The sequence below is a fragment of the Papio anubis genome, chromosome 10 (genome assembly GCF_008728515.1).
Source record: "Papio anubis isolate 15944 chromosome 10, Panubis1.0, whole genome shotgun sequence".
NCBI lineage: Eukaryota > Metazoa > Chordata > Mammalia > Primates > Cercopithecidae > Papio > Papio anubis.
Genome location: NC_044985.1, coordinates 61,536,398 through 61,557,880, shown reverse-complemented (window position 1 = coordinate 61,557,880; position 21,483 = coordinate 61,536,398). Strand labels below are relative to the sequence as shown.

Genomic DNA, 21,483 nt, shown 5'->3' with positions numbered 1-21,483 from the left:
TGTTGATAATGTTGAGCACCTTTTGATGTACCTGTTGGCCATTTTAATGTCTTCACTGGAGAAATGTCTATTCAGATTTTTGGCCCATTTTTAGATTAGGTTATTTGTTTTTCCACTTTTGAGTTGTATGACTTCTTTATAAATTTTGAATGGTTAACCCCTTATCAGATATATAGTTTGCAAATATTTGTTCCCAATCCATAGTTTGCTATTTCATTTTATTGGTTGTTTCCTTTGGCATACAGAAGCTTTTTCATTTGATGTAGTCCCACTTATTTACTTTTGCTTTTGTGGACTGAGCTTTTGGTGTGATATTCAAAAAATCATGACCAAGGCATTGTCCAGGAGTTTTTCTCCTATGTTATCTTCTAGGAGTTTTATAGTTTTTGGTCTTATATTTAGATATTTTTTCATTTTGAGTTGATTTTTGTGTATGGTGTAAGATAATGGTCCAATTTCCTTCTTTTGCATTTGGAAATCCAGTTTTCTCAGAACCATTAATTTAAGAGACCATCATTTTCCTATTGTGTCCTGTTGGTGCTTTCATCAAAAATTAGTTGACCATGCATGATTTGGATTTATTTCTGGGCTCTATATTCTGTTCCACTGGAATGTGTGTCAGCTTTTATGTCAGTATCATACTGTTTTATTACTATAGCTTTGTAATATAATTTGAAATCAGGAAGTGTGGTGCCTCCAATTTTGTTTTTCTTTCTCAGTATTGTTTTGGCTATTTGGGGTCTTTTATGGTTGTATACAAATTTTAGGATGCTTTTTTCTATTTCTGTGAAGAATGCCAGTGGAATTTTGATAGGTATTGTACTGAATCTGGATATGCTTTGGGTAGTATGAACATTTTAACCATATTAATTCTTCCAATCCAGGAACATAGGATATCTTTCCATTTATTTGTCTTTTCTTCAGTTTCTTTCATCAGTGATTTATAGTTTTCAGTGTACAGATCTTTCACCTCCATGGTTAAAGTTATTTCTCAGTATCATTTTATGCTATAGTAAATGGGATTGTTTGCTGAATTTCTTTTTCAGTTAGGTCATTATGTATATATAAAAATGCTACTGGTGTTTGTATGTTGATTTTGTATCCTGCAATTTTACTCAATTCATATATTAGGTCTAACAGTTTTTTGGTGGAATCTTAGGAGATTCCAGAATTATGTCATCTGCATATAGAGATAATTGTACTTCTTCCTTGCAGTAAGTATACTTTACAATTCCTTGGAGAGGCAGCCCATTGTAGTTTTGATTTGCATTTTCCTAGTGGCAACAATGTTATGCATCTTTTCATGTGATTATTGGCCATTTGTATGTCTTATTTGGGGAAAGTCTATTCAAGTCCTTTATCGTTTCCAATTGTGTTGTCTTTTTATTGCTGAGTTAATCCCTTTACCATTATGTAATGGCCTTCTTTGTCTCTTTTGATCTTTGATGGTTTAAAGTCTGTTTTATCAGAGACTAGGATTGCAACCCCTGCTTTTTTTTGTTTTCCATTTGCTTGGTAGATCTTCCTCCATCCCTTTATTTTGAACCTATGTGTGTCTCGGCATGTGAGATGGGTCTCCTGAATACAGCAAACTGATGGGTCTTAACTCTTTATCCAGTTTGCCAGTCTGTGTCTTTTAATTGGACCATTTAGTCCATTTACATTTAAGGTTAATATTGTTATGTGTGAACCTGATCCTGTCATTATGATATTAACTGGTTATTTTGCTCGTTAGTTGATGCAGTTTCTTCCTAGCATCAATCGTCTTTACAATTTGGCATGTTTTTGCAATGGCTGGTACTGGTTGTTCCTTTCCATGTTTAGTGCTTCCTTCAGGGTCTCTTGTAAGGCAGGCCTGGTGGTGACAAAATCTCTAAGTATTTGCTTGTCTGTAAAGGATTTTATTTCTCCTTCACTTATGAAACTTAGCTTGGCTGGATATGAAATTCTGGGTTGAAAATTCTTTTCTTTAAGAATGTTGAATATTGGCCCCCACTCTCTTCTGACTTGTACAGTTTCTGCCGAGAGATCTGCTGTTAGTCTGATGGACTTCCCTTTGTGGGTAACCTGACCTTTCTCTCTGGCTGCCCTTAACAGTTTTTCCTTCATTTCAGTGTTGGTGAATCTGACAATTATGTGTCTGGGAGTTGCTCTTCTCGAGGAGTATCTTTGTGGCGTTCTCTGTATTTCCTGAATTTGAATGTTGGCCTGCCTTACTAGGTTGGGGAAGTTCTCCTGGATAATATCCTGAAGAGTGTTTTCCAACTTGGTCCCATTTTCCCCCTCACTTTCAGGTACCCCAATCAGACGTAGATTTGGTCTTTTCACATAATCCCATACTTCTTGAAGGCTTTGTTCATTTTTTTTTCCTCTTTTTTCTTTAGACTTCTCTTCTCACTTCATTTCATTCATTTGATCCTCAATCGCTGATACTCTTTCTTCCAGTTGATCGAGTTGGTTACTGAAGCTTGTGCATTTGTCACGTATTTCTCGTGTCATGGTTTTTATCTCTGTCAGTTCGTTTATGGCCTTCTCTGCATTGATTATTCTAGTTATCCATTCTTCCAATCTTTTTTCAAGATTTTTAGTTTCTTTGCGCTGGGTATGTAATTCCTCCTTTAGCTCTGAGAAGTTTGATGGACTGAAGCCTTCTTCTCTCATCTCATCAAAGTCATTCTCTGTCCAGCTTTGATCCGTTGCTGGTGATGAGCTGCGTCTCTTTGGAGGGGGAGATGCGCTCTTATTTTTTGAATTTCCAGCTTTTCTGCCCCGCTTTTTCCCCATCTTTGTGGTTTTATCTGCCTCTGGTCTTTGATGATGGTGACGTACTGATGGGGTTTTGATGTGGGTGTCCTTCCTGTTTGATAGTTTTCCTTCTAACAGTCAGGACCCTCAGCTGTAGATCTGTTGGAGATTGCTTGAGGTCCACTCCAGACCCTGTTTGCCTGGGTATCAGCAGCAGAGGCTGCAGAAGGTAGAATATTGCTGAACAGCGAGTGTACCTGTCTGATTCTTGCTCTGGAAGCTTCGTCTCAGGAATGTACCCCGCCGTGTGAGGTGTGGGGTGTCGGTCTGCCCCTAGTTGGGGATGTCTCCCAGTTAGGCTACTCAGGGGTCAGGGACCCACTTGAGCAGGCAGTCTGTCCGTTCTCAGATCTCAATCTCCATGCTGGGAGATCCACTGCTCTCTTCAAAGCTGTCAGACAGGGACATTTACCTCTGCCAAGGTTTCTGCTGCTTTTTGTCCTGTCCCCAGAGGTGGAGTCTACAGAGGTAGGCAGGCCTCCTTGAGCTGTGGTGGGCTCCACCCAATTTGAGCTTCCTGGCAGCTTTGTTTACCTACTTAAGCCTCAGCAATGGTGGGCGCCCCTCCCCCAGCCTCGCTGCCACCTTGCAGTTGGATCTCAGACTGCTGTGCTAGCAATGAGGGAGGCTCCGTGGGCATGGGATCCTCCACGCCAGGTGTGGGATATAATCTCCTGGTGTGCCATTTGCTAAGACCCTTGGTAAAGCGCAGTATTAGGGTGGGAGTTACCTGATATTCCAGGTGTTGTGTATCTCAATTTCCTTTGGCTAGGAAAAAGAATTCCCTTCCCCCTTGTGCTTCCCAGGTGAGGTGATACCTTACCCTGCTTCAGCTCTCGCTGGTTGGGCTGCACCCGCGGACCAGCACCAACTGTCCGACACACCCCAGTGAGATGAACCCGGTACCTCAGTTGAAAATGCAGAAATCACTCATCTTCTGTGTTGCTCATGCTGGGAGCTGGAGGCTGGAGCTGTACCTATTTGGCCATCTTGGGTGTGCCCACAATTAAGTTCTTATTGACTATAGTCACCCTATTGTGCTATCAAATAGTAGGTCTTGTTCATTATTCCTAAATTTTTGTAAGCATTAACCATTCCCACCTTCCCCTGAACCCCCTGCTACCCTTCCTAGCTTTTAGTAACCATCACTCTACTCTCTATGACCATGAGTTAAATTATTTTAATTTTTAGATCCCACGAATAAGTGAGAAAATGTGACATTTGTCTTTCTCTTCCTGGCGTATTTCACTTAACATAATGATGTACAGTTCCATCTATGTTGTTGCAAATGACTGGATCTCATTCTTTTTTATGGTTGAACAGTACTGCATTGTGTATATGTACCACATTTTTTAATCCATTCATTTGCTGTGGGCACTTAGGTTGCTTTCAAATCTTAACTATTGTAAACAGTGCTACAACAAACATAAGAGTGCAGATATCTCTTCAATATACTAATTTCCTTTCTTTTGGGAATATATTCAGCAGTGGGATTGCTGGATTTGTATACTGTACTTATACACTCTTGGTTGGAATTCCCACCAACTGTGTACAAGTGTTCCCTTTTCTCCACATCCTCACCAGCACTTATTATTGCCTGTCTTTTGGATATATGTCATTTTAACTGATGAGATGATATCTCATTATAGTTTTGGTTTGAATTTGTCTGATGATCAGTGATGTTGAGCACGTTTTCATATGCCTGTTTGCCATTAGTATGTTTTCTTTTGATAAATGTCTGTTCAGATCTTTTGCCCACTTTTTGGTCAGATTATTAGATTTTTTCCTATAGAGTTGTTTGAGCTCCTTGTATAGTCTGATTATTAATCCCTTGTCAGAGAGGTAGTTTGCAAATATTTTCTCCCATTCTGTGGTTTGTCTCTTCACTTCGTTGTATCCATTGCTGTGTAGAAGCTTTTAATTTGATGTGATGCCCATTTGTCCATGTTTGCTTCGATTGCTTATGCTTTTGGGGTATTGCTAAGAAATCTTTGCCTAGACCAATGTCCTGGGTATTTTCCCCAATGTTTTCTTTTAGTAGTTTCATAGTTCAAGGTCTTAGATGTAAGTTAAACAAATATTTTCTAATGTACCATTTTAATTATCTTGTCATTTCTTTCACTACACAATTTTTTCAGTTATTTTCTTAGTGGTTGCCCTGGGGATCACAATTAATATCTTAATTTGTAACAGTCTAGTTTGGATTACTGTCAACTTAATTTCCACAGTATACAAAAACTTTGCTCCATATAGCTTTGTTCCCTACCCCCTCATTTGTGTTATTGTTGTCCTACTAATTACATCTTTTCATATGATAAGCCCATCAAGGCAGTTTTATAATTTTTGCGTTATGCCATTGTCTTTAAATGAGATAGGAGAAAAAAGAGTTACGAACATACATTTATACTATCTTTCATATTTACATATAAAATTTTCTGTATCAGTTCTCTTTATTCTTCATGTGGATTCAAATTGCTCTCTGGTATCCTTCATTCCAGCCTAGAGGCTTTTCTTTAGTATTTATTATAGGATAGGACTACTGGCAACAAATTTTCTCATTTTTTATTTATTTGAGAATGTCTTAATTTTTCATTTTTGAAGTATAGTTTTACTGGATATAGAATTCTTGGTTCATAGTCTTTTCCTTTTGGTACTCTGGATATATTATTCAGCTATTTTCTAGCCTTATAGTTTCTGATCATGGAGCTATTAATCTTATTGAGGGTTACTTTTATATAATGAGTTACATCTCTGTTGTTTTCAAGATTTTCTCTTGTCATTGTCTTAGGACAGTTTGATTACAATGTGTCTAGATGTGGATCCCTTTCAGTTTATCCTACTTGTAGTTTATTGAGCTCCTTTAATGTGTAGATTGATGTTTATTTCAATCAAATATGGGAAGTTTTCAACCATTGTTTCTTCAAATATTCTTTCTGACCCTTTGTCTCCTTTTCTTTTTTGAGAATCCTCATTATGCATATGTTTGTATGCTTGATGGTATCCCACATGTTACTGAGACTTTGTTCATTTTTCTTCATTCTTTTTACTGTCTGTTCCTCAGACTAGATGTTTTGAATTGACCTATCTTCAAGTTCAATGATACTTTTTTCTGCCTTTTCAAACATGCTGTTGGGTACCCTAGTGAATTTTTTATTTCTGTTACTATACTTTACAATTTTTGAACTTCTACTTGTTTCTTTTAAATAATTTCTCTCTCTTTATTGATATTATTTATTTGGGAGACAGTCTTCTCATATTTTCCTTTCAGTCTTTAGGTGTGATTTCCTTTAGTATTTTGAATGCATGTACAATAGTTCATTTAAATACTTTGTCTGGTAAGTCCAACATCTTGGCTTACTCAGAGACAGTTTCAATTGACTGTTTTTTCTATATATGGAGCATCCTTTACTATATCTTTGCATGTCTTATAAATTTTGGTTGAAAACTGAATGTTTTAAATAACATAATGTGGAAACTCTGGAAATCAGGTCTATCCCCTCACCCCACCATCTAATGTTTGTTGTCATTTCTGTTTGTTGCTATTATTGTTGTTACTGCTATTTGTTGTTCAGTGACTTTGTAGAACTAATTATTTAAAGTCTTTATTCTTTTTGGGGTTTGGCAACCGAAGGTTCTGCTCAGTTAGCTTGGTTGTCAGCTAATGATTGGACAGAGATTTCTTTAAAAGCCTGAGCCAATAAGCCTTCCAGCCTTTGCTGAGGAGCGTTATGTGCATGTGAGGGATGCCTTCAATTCTCTGACAGGGATTTTACTTAGTTTTCATTTTCTACTTACACAAAGCTTCAAAATCTGCTAGAGGTGAGAGCCTTCTTGGTTCTTTCCCAGACTTTCATACAGTATTTTGTGTGTGTGTGTATGTGTGTGTGTGTGTGTGTTACATACGTTCTAGATGTCTATAAACATGTGCAAGCTTTTCAAAGCCTTCTGGGAACATCTCATTCCCAAGCTTATCTCATTAAGCTTTTTGCTCAGCTTCTTGTTAGCTGCAAGTGTTATCACCACCTGAAGCAATTGCCATGTTAAGCAATTACTGCTGACTTTTCCCCACAAATATCCCTGGGGGTAAAGGCTGTTCTTAGTAAACAAGCTCTGAGTCAGGTCAAATAAAGACAAGTTCTGTGAATAGAGGTTTCCATGGAACTGCCAAACAGGTCAAATAGTGACAATTCTCTTGGGATAGAGCTTTTGGGGAGCTCCAAACTCATTCTTCCTCTGCAAGTGGCGGCTAGGCTGCTGATTTTCACAGCTACCCCAAAGATGGAGAGAGGGAGATGGAAGTAAGGTAAATTAAAAAGCCAAAGATCTTGCTGTTTTTCCTGAGATTCAACTATAGTTGAATAAATACTCACTGGATTTTTTGCAAGCCTTTGGTTAATTTCTAGAGTTCTGAAAAAGTTGATTTTGATAATTTTTGCTAGTATTCTCACTGCTTTTATGGAGGTACAAATTTTCAGTGATCTACTCTGCCAATTTGGAACTTCTTTCCTCTTCTCTTTACTTTTTCTTTTATTTCTCTATGCCCAAGGTAATAGGGAATGTAAGTCAAACTTACACACTGATATGAGACAAAATATTTCCACAGTATATAATGAATATTTCATATTTGTTCCATTTTCTTCTGCATGGATCTTCTTTCTTCTACTGTACCTCTGCTAGGAAGGATGTAATAGGTGTTTTGTATAAATACAAATATGCTACATACTTCAATGTCAAGGAAATGAAGAAAACTTTTATAACATTAAATAATTAAAACAGCACCATAACTACCATGACCTGTCATCTTGGAATGTAAGCAAGATTTGTGTTGCTATGTAACTTCCTTTAAACAAGGACTTTCTTTTTGACTACTGGCTAGCATATTAAGGGTTGCTGAACCTCATTTTGCCTATATTTAATGTTGTCAATCGATGAGCAAGTGATCCAGATAACCTTAGAGGCTCATTTCTACTCCCTTTCAGTTGTCTGGCAAGGAGGTGGCTGAGCAGGTCTGAATTCGCTCAATGGAAGACAAGACTGGTGCCAGAGGTTGGACTCTGAGGCTCCCTCTTGGTATCAAGGCCACTTCATTTACCAGGAAGCTTCATTGTTACAGAGTCACCCAGATATTCTCTGCCACCTTTCACTAAAAAATATGCAGAGTGTATGAAGTTGGGGTGATCCACTGAAACACTATCGGCTTGGCCTAAGCACATCTCTCAGGGAATCATGTTGCTTTGATACTTCTGGGATTCCATATTTTCCCCCACAAATAACCCTATTTTGTAAATATACTCCTTGGTACTAATGAGGTATGTGTCTGTGCCCCATTTGCATGATATTAATTATAAGAGCTAAACATCAATGAAGGAAAGGAAGCTTTTGTAATGAAGTTGTGTATCTTCCAAATTCATCTTAATAAGCTCAAGGAAATGTATTTTTCAAGCATCTAATGTTTACCTCTTGCCCATATGTAATTTCCATCTTTTCTTTATCATGGCATTGAATATGAAGACTCAGATGCTCTCATTACCCCTATTTATTTCAGACCAATGAGCTTGTCACTGTAGTAAAACTGTCACAGACGAGAATGAAAGCTATGAAAATGTTCCACTAACAATAAGCCACATGAATAAGTACTGAGATCAAGCATATTAAAGTAGCCTATAAGGTCAGCTATCCCTCAGATTAATACTATGCAATAAACAGAATTATGGCAATTTAGAAACCTTAACAGTTGGTTTTTATGTTTGTCTCTCTTGCTTTAGTAGGTCTCTCATTTAACATGCTTTAATTAATATTCTAACAAATTGAATCTGCTTCCTTTCTTGGTGTGTGTGTGTGTATATATATGAAATATATACATATACATACATATATATTATATACATATATATGCAGAACTTGTTGGGAAGGTGTGCCCTCAATCTAGAGATGTATGGAGGTGTCCACAGCACCCTCACAGAAAGATATTGTAGGGCTACTTGAAACCTCCAGTAGGATAGAATCCTGACTGCTCTATTATCAGCAGTTTTGCCAGCTGGCACATTTTCTCCTCAGTATTTCTCCAAATCTGATAATGATGCCACTGTCAAAAACATTTAACATCTTCTCTACTGTCCTAGGAGTTAAGGAGTTAAACAGAGTATGTCTTACCTTGGTGTTTTTAATTAAAGAAAAATCTTTGTGATATAAAGAGCCAGTATTTATTGAGAGCCTTCTATGCACTAAGCAGCCTTCAACATTCTATTATTTTATCCTCAAAACAGCCCTGCAAAATGAGTTTTATTTCCCCTGTTTTCCATTACGGAAACTAAAAATCAGAGATAATAATACAATTATCTGTAATCTCACTGACAGGAAATGTTGGGCCAAGATTAACAACACCACCACCAAAAAAAGCCACCCAGATTTATCCAGCTGTGAAAGAAGCAGGCAGTTGTCATTATATGATGCTAAATGGTAGATACCAACCACTTACGGTAATGCCATCTGACACCCATCTGAGAGTCACAGCCACACAGTGACACCAACTTGTAGGGGTGATAAATCCCATCATTCTAATTGCAGAAGTTAAGGAAATAAAATATAGAAAATGTGTTCTTTGGTCACCATGTGTTAATTTCTGATATTACAGAATTTTTAAAATGAGAGGAATAAGAGTGTGATGAAGTGTCCTCAGGCAAGACATTAAAGGCAAGTCCACTAACAGATCATTATAAATTTAGGAACTCCTGCAACTTAGAGCATCTTCTCCTACCACAGAGTAAGAGCTGTCAGGCTGGCTCTGCTTGTTAATTACGCTCTTTCCCATTACTTTTTTTGACTAAAAGACTTGTTCGATAACCTTCAAAGACATACTTAAGCCATTAGAAGATTATTAATGTCCCAAGTCCTGGGTGTTTGAGACTCTCCTGCTGAGATCCTAGCTTTGAGTCCCCCTGGTATTTACTTAGTTCCCTAATCTTCTAATTAAAAGACAACTTCAAAAAGCTTTGCACAGCTGGAGGCTTCAGGAAGGGCTCCAGGGATAGACAGGCTGAGCGAGGGGGGAAAAAAGTAAGGAATGCAGTTTCTTTTTGTGAACCCAACCTCAGATTGACCTCTAGTCAATGAAACAAAATGTCAAATACTCTCATATAGATCAAAAATCGGTATTTGGTTTGCAAAGCATTAAAAAGAAATCTGTCCCAAATAGTTATTTGAGTTCCTGACTTTTTGCCTCTCTGGCTCCTACCCCTCACTGGGTAACACTCAAGCTGTCAGAAGGGCAATTGACAATCATTCCTTGGTAATGAGAAAATAGATTGTGTTTATGTTGAAACTTTGAGTCCCACCCTAATAATCTATTTTTAGTTGATGGTCACACACTCTTCATTGATGCACCACTGGTGCATCAAGGGTAGTGTGTTATTTCGATCTTGAAAATGGCAAATTCGAGGTGCTCAGGAGGAAGTCTCCAGAAAGTACTTAGGTATATACATAGGGAACTCTGGACTCTAGGGGCTGCTGATACAGATGAGAGTCATCTGTGTGGGAAACCAAATATTGCATGCTCTCACTTATAAGTAGGAGCTAAATGATGAGAACACATGGACACTTAGAGGGGAACAGTGCACACTGGGGCCTATTGGAGGGTGGAGGGTGGGAGGAGGGAGAGGATTGGGAGAATAACTAATGGTTACTGGGCATAATACCTGGGTGATGAAATAATCCATACAATAAACCCCCATGACACATGTTTACCTGTGTAACAAAACTGCACGCCCTGAACATGTGCCCCTGAATTTAAAAGTTAAAAAAAAAAGACATTTTAAAAACAAAAAACAAAAAGAGTCATCCATATGGATGTAGTTTGGGATACAAACCTTGTGCATGGAACCACAGAGTATATTGGTTGGCCTCTTCCACGGTAGCCTTATTCATCACTTCCACTATGTATCCTAGGCATCAGCTCTAGTATTTACTGTACCAATACAGAAAACCCCATACTTCTTAAAGCTTTACTCATGCTATACTTTTGTCTGAATTGGTTTTTATCTTCTTTCTCTTCCAAGTGAACTCTTACTTATCCTCTAAAGACCAGCTTAGACCAACATCCTTTCACATCCTTCCATTAGGCCGTTTGTCACAATTCAGTATTACTATTGTGAACTCCCTGAGAGTATACCCCTTTGGCTTCTGCCCATACCCCTTTCTGTATAAGTAGGGGCTAGGCTGGGCTGACATCTATATAAGGATGGGTTTCCATGTGCCAGTTTCTTTCGACAAAAAGGAAAAGATCCTATTGTTCACTCAATGCAAGACTTGGCTCACTCCTGTCTAGCACTTAGTAGAGGCCAAACTAGTGGTCATTCTTGAAAGATTCCTGGCAGTTTCTAGTGAAGACATCTAAGTAAACTCTTACGTTGACAAGAGAAACATCAACACAAGCACAGTCTAATGATTAGCATTATTTTATTAAGATGTTTTGTCTTCTAATGTAGAGACTCTTTTTTTTTAAAGTAATGCTGAAGATAATCTTTTTATTTTTACACAGTTCTCTGTATTTGAACCTTCAGCTAAGCCAGGATTTTCAGACAATTAAAGATGTTGAGTCACTTATTCCGGGGTATTATACTTTGTCTTGTTTTGCTTTGCTTGTATTGATTTACCTCCTACACGACTCTGCAACTTGTCAACCCTGAGGTTTATATATACCTCACCGGCCCTCACTTCAGGGGCAGCCACATTTCAGGAATTACGTGTTTTCTGTAATAGGGCAGTTCTCTTTTATCCCTCCACAGTCAATATATTTGAGCTCATGAAGCTCTCTTTGAAGTCAGTTTGAGTCTCACATTTGGAAGCAAGATACCACTGAGAAGAATGTAAACTACAGCCCTTTATGTGAAACTCACTTAAAAACGTACATTTTCTTATACCCCCTTTTCTAGCAAAATAACAAGATAAAGGATTTCTTTACAATTAGAATGTTATTCTAAAATGAATCTTGAGCTTAGGGAGGTCTACTTTGTAGAGAGTTAAAATAAGCTATTAAGTAGTTAATTATGACCTTTTAAGGAAGTTTCACTGAAGTTCAGGTGTCAACTATATTTATTTTACTTTTCTCAAACACTTATATCAATATATTTTTACTCTCTGCTGCTTTTTCCTTTAAGTCAGAATTTTTTAAAATATCCCCACTGTAGGGATCAAAATAATGTTGTGACTTAAATGTACAAAGCTATTAAACATGGACAAATGAAATTAAACATGGACAAATGTTTGCTTTAAAAAAACTTTATAAACATTTGAATGGTTTCTCAATCAACCATTAGTCTTCAATAACAAATGAATGTTGCTAAGAATTCTATGCCATGTTTTCTTGTTATGCACTAGTGTACAGTTAATGTCTTGGCTACACACACACACACACACACCAACATTCACACCAGACATTCATTTGCATGAAGAGAGTGATAAGAGTCTTTGTCTTTTTGCTGAAAGAATGAGTTGGTACATGAGTACTCGTCTAATGTGAATGGGCATCCCAGCCCTCCCCTCTATGTCTACAGAGAGGAGTATGGGCAAAGGCAAAAGGAGGTGTTTAAATAGGAAACTTGTGACAATGTGGGCACAAGCAATATGGCATTAGGGCCCAGGCACCAACATGCTGCATACAGCTTGGCAGATGTATTCTTCCCTTCTTCCGTGAAGCTTTGGCACCCTGGGAGCTATTGGTCAGGCTCCGTCAAGTGATTTCTAAGCAGTAGGCTTTAACAAGGGGCCTTGAATGAAAGAATAAGTATCCCCAAAACTCATTTGCACCCATAAGCTTTGGAGGCCTGGGAGTAATCAAGGTGTAGTTGTGTTTCCAAACAGCAGTGAGTCTCTATCTTGGTTCTGGCCCAAACTGAAGGTCAGGGAAGGACTTGGAGGTGTCTGTGGTCTTACAGTTACGCACTTGGCAGCTAAGAACTACTGAGTTGACATGAACTCATTTGCACCCATAAGCTTTGTAGGCCTGGGAGTAATCAAGATGTAGTTGTGTTTCCAAACAGCAGTGAGTGTCTATCTTGGTTCTGGCCCAAACTGAAAATCTTAGTATTGGATTTGTTGGCCTTTGATATCTCTGGTGGGAGTTTCTAGACTCAGGAAAGTTGGTTAATTCGTCTTTGAATATTAATTTAAACTTCCAAAAACTTATCAAAAATAAGACCTATTGGGAACTATCACTCCAGACGTTTGTTGGTAGAAACAGGGCCTAGAATGAAGGAGGTGATCTTACTCCCTTCATCCTACTCAGACCCCATGGAGAGGACTATGAACTGGGGGGCTTTCACACTCAAAAGGACTGTTACCAAGGGGGGCTACATCTAGGACTGGCATGGTATGAATGAGAAAGGCATGCCACAAGAGGAGTAACCTAAGGAATTGGAGACAGGTGGGAGAAGAATGATGTTAGGTGGATGATCATGGGAGACATGTTAATTATTGCTAAATATTTTGAGGGCTGTCAGATAATGAGGTTCATGCTCTGTGACCACAAACCATGGAACTTGGAACCAAGGATAATGATTATTAGAAAGTAAACTGAGCAGCCACAAAATATAATGTAATATGTGATAGGTAGTAAGTTTCCTGTCACTGATGGTGCTCCATGTGAGATTATACGCCCATTGAATCTATAAATTACCTTAGGCAGTATGGCCATTTTCACGATATTGATTCTTCCTATGCATGAGCATGGAATGTTCTTCCATTTGTTTGTGTCCTCTTTTATTTCATTGAGCAGTGGTTTGTAGTTCTCCTTGAAGAGGTCCTTCACATCCCTTGTAAGTTGGATTCCTAGGTATTTTATACTCTTTGAAGCAATTGTGAATGGGAGTTCATTCATTATTTGGCTGTTTGTTTGTTATTGGTGTGTAAGAATGCTTGTGATTTTTGCACATTGATTTTGTATCCTGAGACTTTGCTGAAGTTGCTTATCAACTCAAGGAGATTTTGGGCTGAGACAATGGGGTTTTCTAAATATACAATCATGTCATCTGCAAACAGGGACAATTTGATTTCCTCTTTTCCTAATTGAATACCCTTTATTTCTTTCTCCTGCCTGATTGCCCTGGCCAGAACTTCCAACACTGTGTTGAATAGGAGTGGTGAGAGAGGGCATCCCTGTCTTGTGCCAGTTTTCAAAGGTAAATGCTTCCAGTTTTTGCCCATTCAGTGTGATATTGGCTGTGGGTTTGTCATAAATAGCTCTTATTATTTTGAGATACGTCCCATCAATACCGAATTTATTGAGAGTTTTTAGCATGAAGGGCTGTTGAATTTTGTCAAAGGCCTTTTCTGCATCTCATTGAGATAATCATGTGGTTTTTGTCTTTGGTTCTGTTTATATGCTGGATTATGTTTATTGATTTGCGTATGTTGAACCAGCCTTGCATCCCAGGGATGAAGCCCACTTGATCATGCTGGATAAACCTTTTGATGTGCTGCTGGATTCGGTTTGCCAGTATTTTATTGAGGATTTTTGCATTAATGTTCATCAGGGATATTGGTCTAAAATTCTCTTTTTTGTTGTGTCTCTGCCAGGCTTTTGTATCAGGATAACGTTGGCCTCATAAAATGAGTTAGGGAGGATTTCCACTTTTTCTATTGATTGGAATAGTTTCAGAAAGAATGATACCAGCTCCTCCTTGTACATCTGGTAAGATTTGGCTGTGAATCCGTCTGGTCCTGGACTTTTTTTTGATTGGTAGGCTATTAATTATTGCCTCAATTTCAGAGCCTGTTATTGGTCTATTCAGGGATTCAACTTCTTCCTGGTTTAGTCTTGGGAGGGTGTATGTGTCCAGGAATTTATCCATGTCTTCTAGATTTCCTAGTTTTTTTGCATAGAGGTGTTTATAGTATTATCTGATGGTAGTTTGTATTTCTGTGGGATCAGTGTGATAGCCCGTTTATCATTTTTTATTGCATCTATTTGATTCTTCTCTCTTTTCTTCTTAGTCTTGTTAGTGGTCAATCGATTTTGTTGATCTTTTCAAAAATCAGCTCCTGGATTCATTGATTTTTGAAGGGTTTTTTTGTCTCTATCCCTTTTAGTTCTCCTCTGATCTTACTTATTTCTTGCCTTCTGCTAGCTTTTGAATGTGTTTGCTCTTGCTTCTCTAGTTCTTTTAATTGTGATGTTAGAGTGTCAATTTTAGATCTTTCCTGCTTTCTCTTGTGGGCATTTAGTGCTATAAATTTTCCTCTACATACTGCTTTAAATGTGTTCCAGAGATTCTGATATGTTGTATCTTTGTTCTCATTGGTTTCAAAGAACATCTTTATTTCTGCCTTCATTTCGTTATGTGGTCATTCAGGAGTGGGTTGTTCAGTTTCCATGTAGTTGAGTGGTTTTGAGTGAGTTTCTTAATCCTGAGTTCTAGTTTGATTGCACTGTGGTCTGAGAGACAGTTTGTTATAAGTTCTGTTCTTTTACATTTGCTGAGGAGTGCTTTACTTCCAACTATGTGATCAATTTTGGAATAAGTGTGATGTGGTGCTGAGAAGAATGTATATTCTTTTGATTTGGGGTGGAGATTTCTGTAGATGTCTATTAGGTCCACTTGGTGCAGGGCTGAGTTCAATTCCTGGATATCCTTTTTAACTTTCTGTCTCGTTGATCTGTCTAATGTTGACAGTGGGGAGCTAAAGTCTCCCATTATTGTTGTGTGAGAGTGTAAGTCTCTTTGTAAGTCTCTAAGGACTTGCTTTATGAATCTGGGTGCTCCAGCATTGGGTGCATATATATTTAGCATAGATAGCCCTTCTTGTTGAATTGATCCCTTTACCGTTATGTAATGGCCTTCTTTGTCTTTTTTGATCTTTGTTGGTTTAAAGTCTGTTTTATCAGAGACTAGGATTGCAACCCCTGCCTTTTTTTGTTTTCCATTTGCTTGGTAGAGCTTCCTCCATCCCTTTATTTTGAGCCTATGTGTGTCTCTGCACGTGAGATGGGTCTCCTGAATACAGCACACTGACGCCATCCCCATCAAGCCACCAATGACTTTCTTCACAGAATTGGAAAAAACTACTTTAAAGTTCATATGGAACAAAAAAGAGCCTGCATTGCCAAGACAATCCTAAGCCAAAAGAACAAAGATGGAGGCATCACTCTACCTGACTTCAAACTATACTACAAGGCTACAGTAACCAAAACAGCATGGTACTGGTACCAAAAAAGAGATATAGACCAATGGAACAGAACAGAGCCTGCAGAAATAATACCACACATCTACAACCATCTGATCTTTGGCAAACCTGACAAAAACAAGAAATGGGGAAAAGATTCCCTATTTAATCAATGGTGCTGGAAAACTGGCTAGCCATATGTAGAAAGCTGAAACTGGATCCCTTCCTTACACCTTATACAAAAATTAATTCACGATGGATTAAAGACTTAAATGTTAGACCTAAAACCATAAAAACCCTAGAAGAAAACCTAGGCAGTACCATTCAGGACATAGGCATGGGCAAGGACTTCATGTCTAAAACACCAAAAGCAATAGCAACAAAAGCCAAAATTGACAAATGGGATCTAATTAAACTAAAGCGCTTCTGCGCAGCAAAAGAATCTACCATCAGAGTGAACAGGCAACCTACAGCATGGGAGAAAATTTTTGCAGTCTACTCATCTGACAAAAGACTAATATCCAGAACCTACAAAGAACTCAAACAAATTTACAAGAAAAAAACCAACAATCCCATCAAAAAGTGGGTGAAGGATATGAACAGACACTTCTCAAAAGAAGACGTTTATGCAGCCAACAGACACATGAAAAAATGTTCATCATCACTTGCCATCAGAGAAATGCAAATCAAAACCACAATGAGATATCATCTCACACCAGTTAGAATGGCGATCATTAAAAAGTCAGGAAACAACAGGTGCTGGAGAGGATGTGGAGAAATAGGAACACTTTTACACTGTTGGTGGGACTGTAAACTAGTTCAACCATTGTGGAAAACAGTGTGGTGATTCCTCAAGGATCTAGAACTAGTAATACCATTTGACCCAGCCATCCCATTGCTGGATATATATCCAAAGGATTATAAATCATGCTGCTATAAAGACACATGCACACGTATGTTTATTGTGGCACTATTCACAATAGCAAAGACTTGGAACCAACCCAAATGTCCATCAGTGATAGACTGGATTAAGAAAATGTGGCATATATACACCATGGAATACTATGCAGCCATAAAAAAGGATGAGTTCATGTCCTTTGCAGGGACATGGATGAAGCTGGAAATCATCATTCTCAGCAAGCCACAAGAACAGAAAACCAAACACCGCATGTTCTCACTCATAGGTGGGAATTGCACAATGAAAACACTTGGACACAAGAAGGAGAACATCACACACCGGGGCCTGTCATGTGGTGAGGGGAGGGGGAAGCTATAGCATTAGGAGATATACCTAATGTAAATGACGAATTAATGGGTGCAGCACACCAACATGGCACATATATACATAAGTAACAAAGCTGCACATCGTGCACATGTACCCTAGAACTTAAAGTATGATAAAAAGAAAAAGAGATTACATGCCCAATTTTCAGATGTGTTGAAGAAAAGCTTGAAGGAGGGCCATTGAAAGCCCATAAAAATGTCTCTGTGAGAATTAGGAAAAGGTACCCTCTCCAGGTGGATACAACTTCAAGCAAACAAGCACAGTTAGACTAATTTCAACCCCCACTTCTCCCTTTTATAGGGCATCCCTGTCCAAGGCGGAACCTGCACAACTACATGTGGCTGTGGCTGTGATCTTACCATGTTCTGTCCCAACAGCAACCAACTGCAAAAGAGAAAACCATACTGAATAAAAGGTCCCTCATAAATCAGGGGGAGGTGATGAGCTGTAGGAACTTTTTGAAAGAGCTTACCCTTAAAGTTAGATGTGTCTTTCCAAAAGCGGAAATAATTTGGGCCCTTTCCTTTGTGATTAAACTCACAACATCACATCACTGAAATGTATAAAGGGGTATGTCATGTGCAGAATTTGCTTTAAAAGTTGTGATGCTTTTAGAAAATGTTTGCTATGGGTTAAATAATATGCTGAGCACTTTGCATGAATTATCACCGTAATCTCCACAGTAGTAGTATTAAACCCATGTTACCGATGAAGTTTTCCTGAGATCATTTTGCTAGAAAGCAGCAAAGGGGACATTTGATTGAGGTATGCCAAAACCCATGATCTTAATCATAACATAAAATTACCTTTTGTTTGTGAAGAAGAGAAGCAAGCTTTTGAAAGCTCTAACTCAGTGTTATGATTCTGCATTATAGTAGACCATTAGGAATTCCAAAATTGAGCTGGTACGTAAGCCAGAATGTGATTACTCTGGTCTGAATGTTTGTGTCTGCCCAAAACTACATATGTTGAAACCCAGTCCCTAATGTGAGGGTATGAAGGGGTACTCCTTGAGGAGGTAATTAGGTAATGGGGGTGGAGCTCTTATGAATGGAATCAGTGCCCTTATAAAAGAGGCACCAGAGCGATCCCTCATTCTTTCTACCATGTGAGGACAAGAAGGCACTAGACACTGAACTAAAGCAAGAAGGCACTAGATACTGAATCTGCCAGTGCCTTGATCTTGGTCTTCCCAGTCTCAAAACTGTGAGAAATAAATATTTGTTGTTTATAAGTCACCCAACTTATGGTATTTTGCTCTAGCAGCCTGAATGGACTAAGACAGTGGTGTAAATACCAAGTGACAAATCAGCTTTCCTGTCTGTCTCTCTGAGGATCTGATCACTCAGGCCTTAATTTATGTCCCTGTGCAACACTGAACTGAAGAAATGTAGAGATGATTTTCAGAAAATCTGTTTGCACTGTTGCACTGACCTGTAGGTCAGTTTGAATCTCACCTCCTCTCTGAAGCCTTAGCTAGATTACAGCACCTGAAGTCATTTCTCCCTCCATGGACGTCTTCAGCATTCGTGATCAGTACAGTTGACTTGGCAACGTATCAACACAGCTATGTGAAAATTTTTTCATTTGAAATTTGAAGTGGGCATTTAATTTTTGTATTGTTTAAATGTCAGTGTGTTTATTTCTCATCTCCCCAGCCAAGTAGCAACCTCCCTGAGGGCAGAGATCATAGCTTATACTTTAGATACCACCTCAACTGTGCCTTGCACAGAGTCAATATTCCTTCTGCACTGTTCACTGATTTTACAATGATTTCAATTCAGTATGCGTACTGAACCAAGCCAAATTCTAAGCATGTTTTAGATTTAGAGTGAGTTTTTCAGGAACCCCTGTCCAGTAAGTGTTTTTGTCATCATATCTTCTTTTGGAATTCTGTAAGTAGGGACCTAAAGCTCTCAATTATCAACTCCAGTGGTTTTTCCTACCCCTTCCTGTGACTGAAGTCTCAGACTGAAGTGTTTACTATCTTTAGCAGCTTCCTTAAACTCTCTCTGGTGTGGACTGCCTTTCTCTATTTGTTCTTAGGTGACAACCCACTATTCTTGCTATAACGCTATCCATTAACTCCTTCGGAAAGGTAACAGGAGAAATACTATAATTTAGGACGTTGGGGTCAGATTTAGGTGAAACTTCTATCACCACTTGGGAAAGTTATTGAGCATCCTAGGTCTCCATTTTCTGATCTATAAAATATAGAGAAGCATATCCATCTCATAGGATTTATCTAACCTGACCGTTGGCCCACAGTAGATGGCAATAAGTTTAAGTTTTTCCTCCTTAAAATTTCTTCTCTTTCTCCCCTCCCCTTTTATTACTACTTTTCTTCTCCTTCCCTTCCCTAGATATAGATTTCCTTATGTGTTCTGTCCCTGAGTGATCTCATGCATTTTATATTCCCTGAAAATTATCCTAACTCTGGATTAGAGTTTTCAGTCCTGATTACTGATAGGATTTTGTGCCTGGACTTTCAAAAATGAATATGTCCCAGGCTTACAGAATATCTATCATCTTTCCCCTATCTCCCCAATCCTTAAAACAACTGTGTTCTGCTAATAGGGCCACAGGCACTCAGGAGCAAAATGTAAGCCACTGCTATCTGGCCACAGAGCCTATGAAATCTTCTGCAACACCTCTTGAGTCACCAACACCATTGCCTCCCACCTACATGACTTCTGTGGTTTACAGGACCTCTTCCCACCTTCAGTGTCTCTTACCCAGTTCTTGATGCTCATTGTACCTGGATTAAGCTTTCTAAAATCACATCTTAAACCAGGTCACTTCCCTGCTCCATATTCTTAAACAGTTCTCCATTGCCTATAACTAAGGTCTCAGCAACTTGGTCAAGGTCTCACCTTTGAGCCTTGACCTCTTTTTCAGTTTTATTCCCACCATACGATTGCTCATTGTGCCAAGAACACACTTTGTACTCTGCTGCATTTGTGTCTTTTGTTCCTGCTGTTTCCTTCTAACTCCTCCAATCTCTCCTTGCTGAACTCTTTCTCATCCTGAAAGACCCAGCTTGAAGGTTGTTGGCACTTATTGGTAAAACTGGCTCCTTCCTTGAGCACCACCCTACCCAACCATTTTTCAGGTTCCTCCCTTGACTTCTGTGCCCAGACTTCTCCCCAGCTCCTGCTGCAGCGCTGCTTCCCACACTCCACAGAACACTCTAGGTCAGCAGCTTTGAAATGGTGTGACCACAGAACACCTCAATAATTAAAATGTGGAATAAAGTACACAGTGCAGAATGAACTGGCAAGCCAATTAATCCCTGAAAGAAAGGTCAGAATTTAGCCCATACCCTTTTATAAACTTAGAAATGGCTTCACTAAGTTAGATCTTTGTGTGAGGTGCATTATCTTGTTTCTTCCTAGATTTTGCTTTCATTGCAGCACAACATAAAATTTCATCTCATGAAATGCAATGTATATAAAACAGCAAAGAGAAAATAAAAACTTCTTTGTTGTTTTGTTTTAGAAAATAAAGCTTCCTTTTCTCCTTGAAGTACTCAGTCTTTTAACTTCTTTGATTTAGGTGCCATCTAAGAACTACAAGACTCAACTTTTTATTAAAACTTCCATTTTTCAGCCAGAGAGTCACAGAGAATAAAGTTTATGTATTATTAATGTTTAACATGCAATAAGGGATGAATAACTTTACAAATACATGCTGAATTTATCAGACACAGGGCAGCAATCATTACAGATGAGATATATTAATGATGATAAATAATGTCCATGTGTCCAACTCACTCATGCATTCAATGGCCTTTCCATGCAGTTTCCTGCCTTCTCAACATGGCATAATTTCACACAGGGACATTATTGCATAATACCAAAGACAATGTGCATGTTTAGTGTTTTCTTATATATAGTGCAGTTTAGATTAAAAAGTCAATAGAGTGATTATTATTCTTGCTGTAGTATACTCATTTAACATCTCATGAAATCCAGGGTTCCACAGAAGTCAGCTTGAAAACCTTGCCCTAGTATGCTTGCATCCATTCACATAATTTCAGTTATCACTTGCCAAGCCACAAATCAGACATCATCCAGGAAAATTTTCCTGGCCAATACTAATTTGAGCAGTTCTCAATTTTGTATCTCCACAGCTCCTGGCAGTGCTCAATATATACTTGTGGAAGAAAAGATGGAAAGGAGGAGAAGAATGGGGGATATTAACTAATTCTTACAGCATTTCTGTATATGTAGGGT

General features: G+C 38.5%; 1 protein-coding gene across 2 annotated transcripts in view; it reads left to right on the top strand.

Moving 5' to 3' along the window:
- PDE11A (phosphodiesterase 11A) overlaps positions 1–21,483 on the top strand; it is a 455,368-nt gene that overhangs the window by 217,783 nt on the left and 216,102 nt on the right. The window lies entirely within an intron of this gene.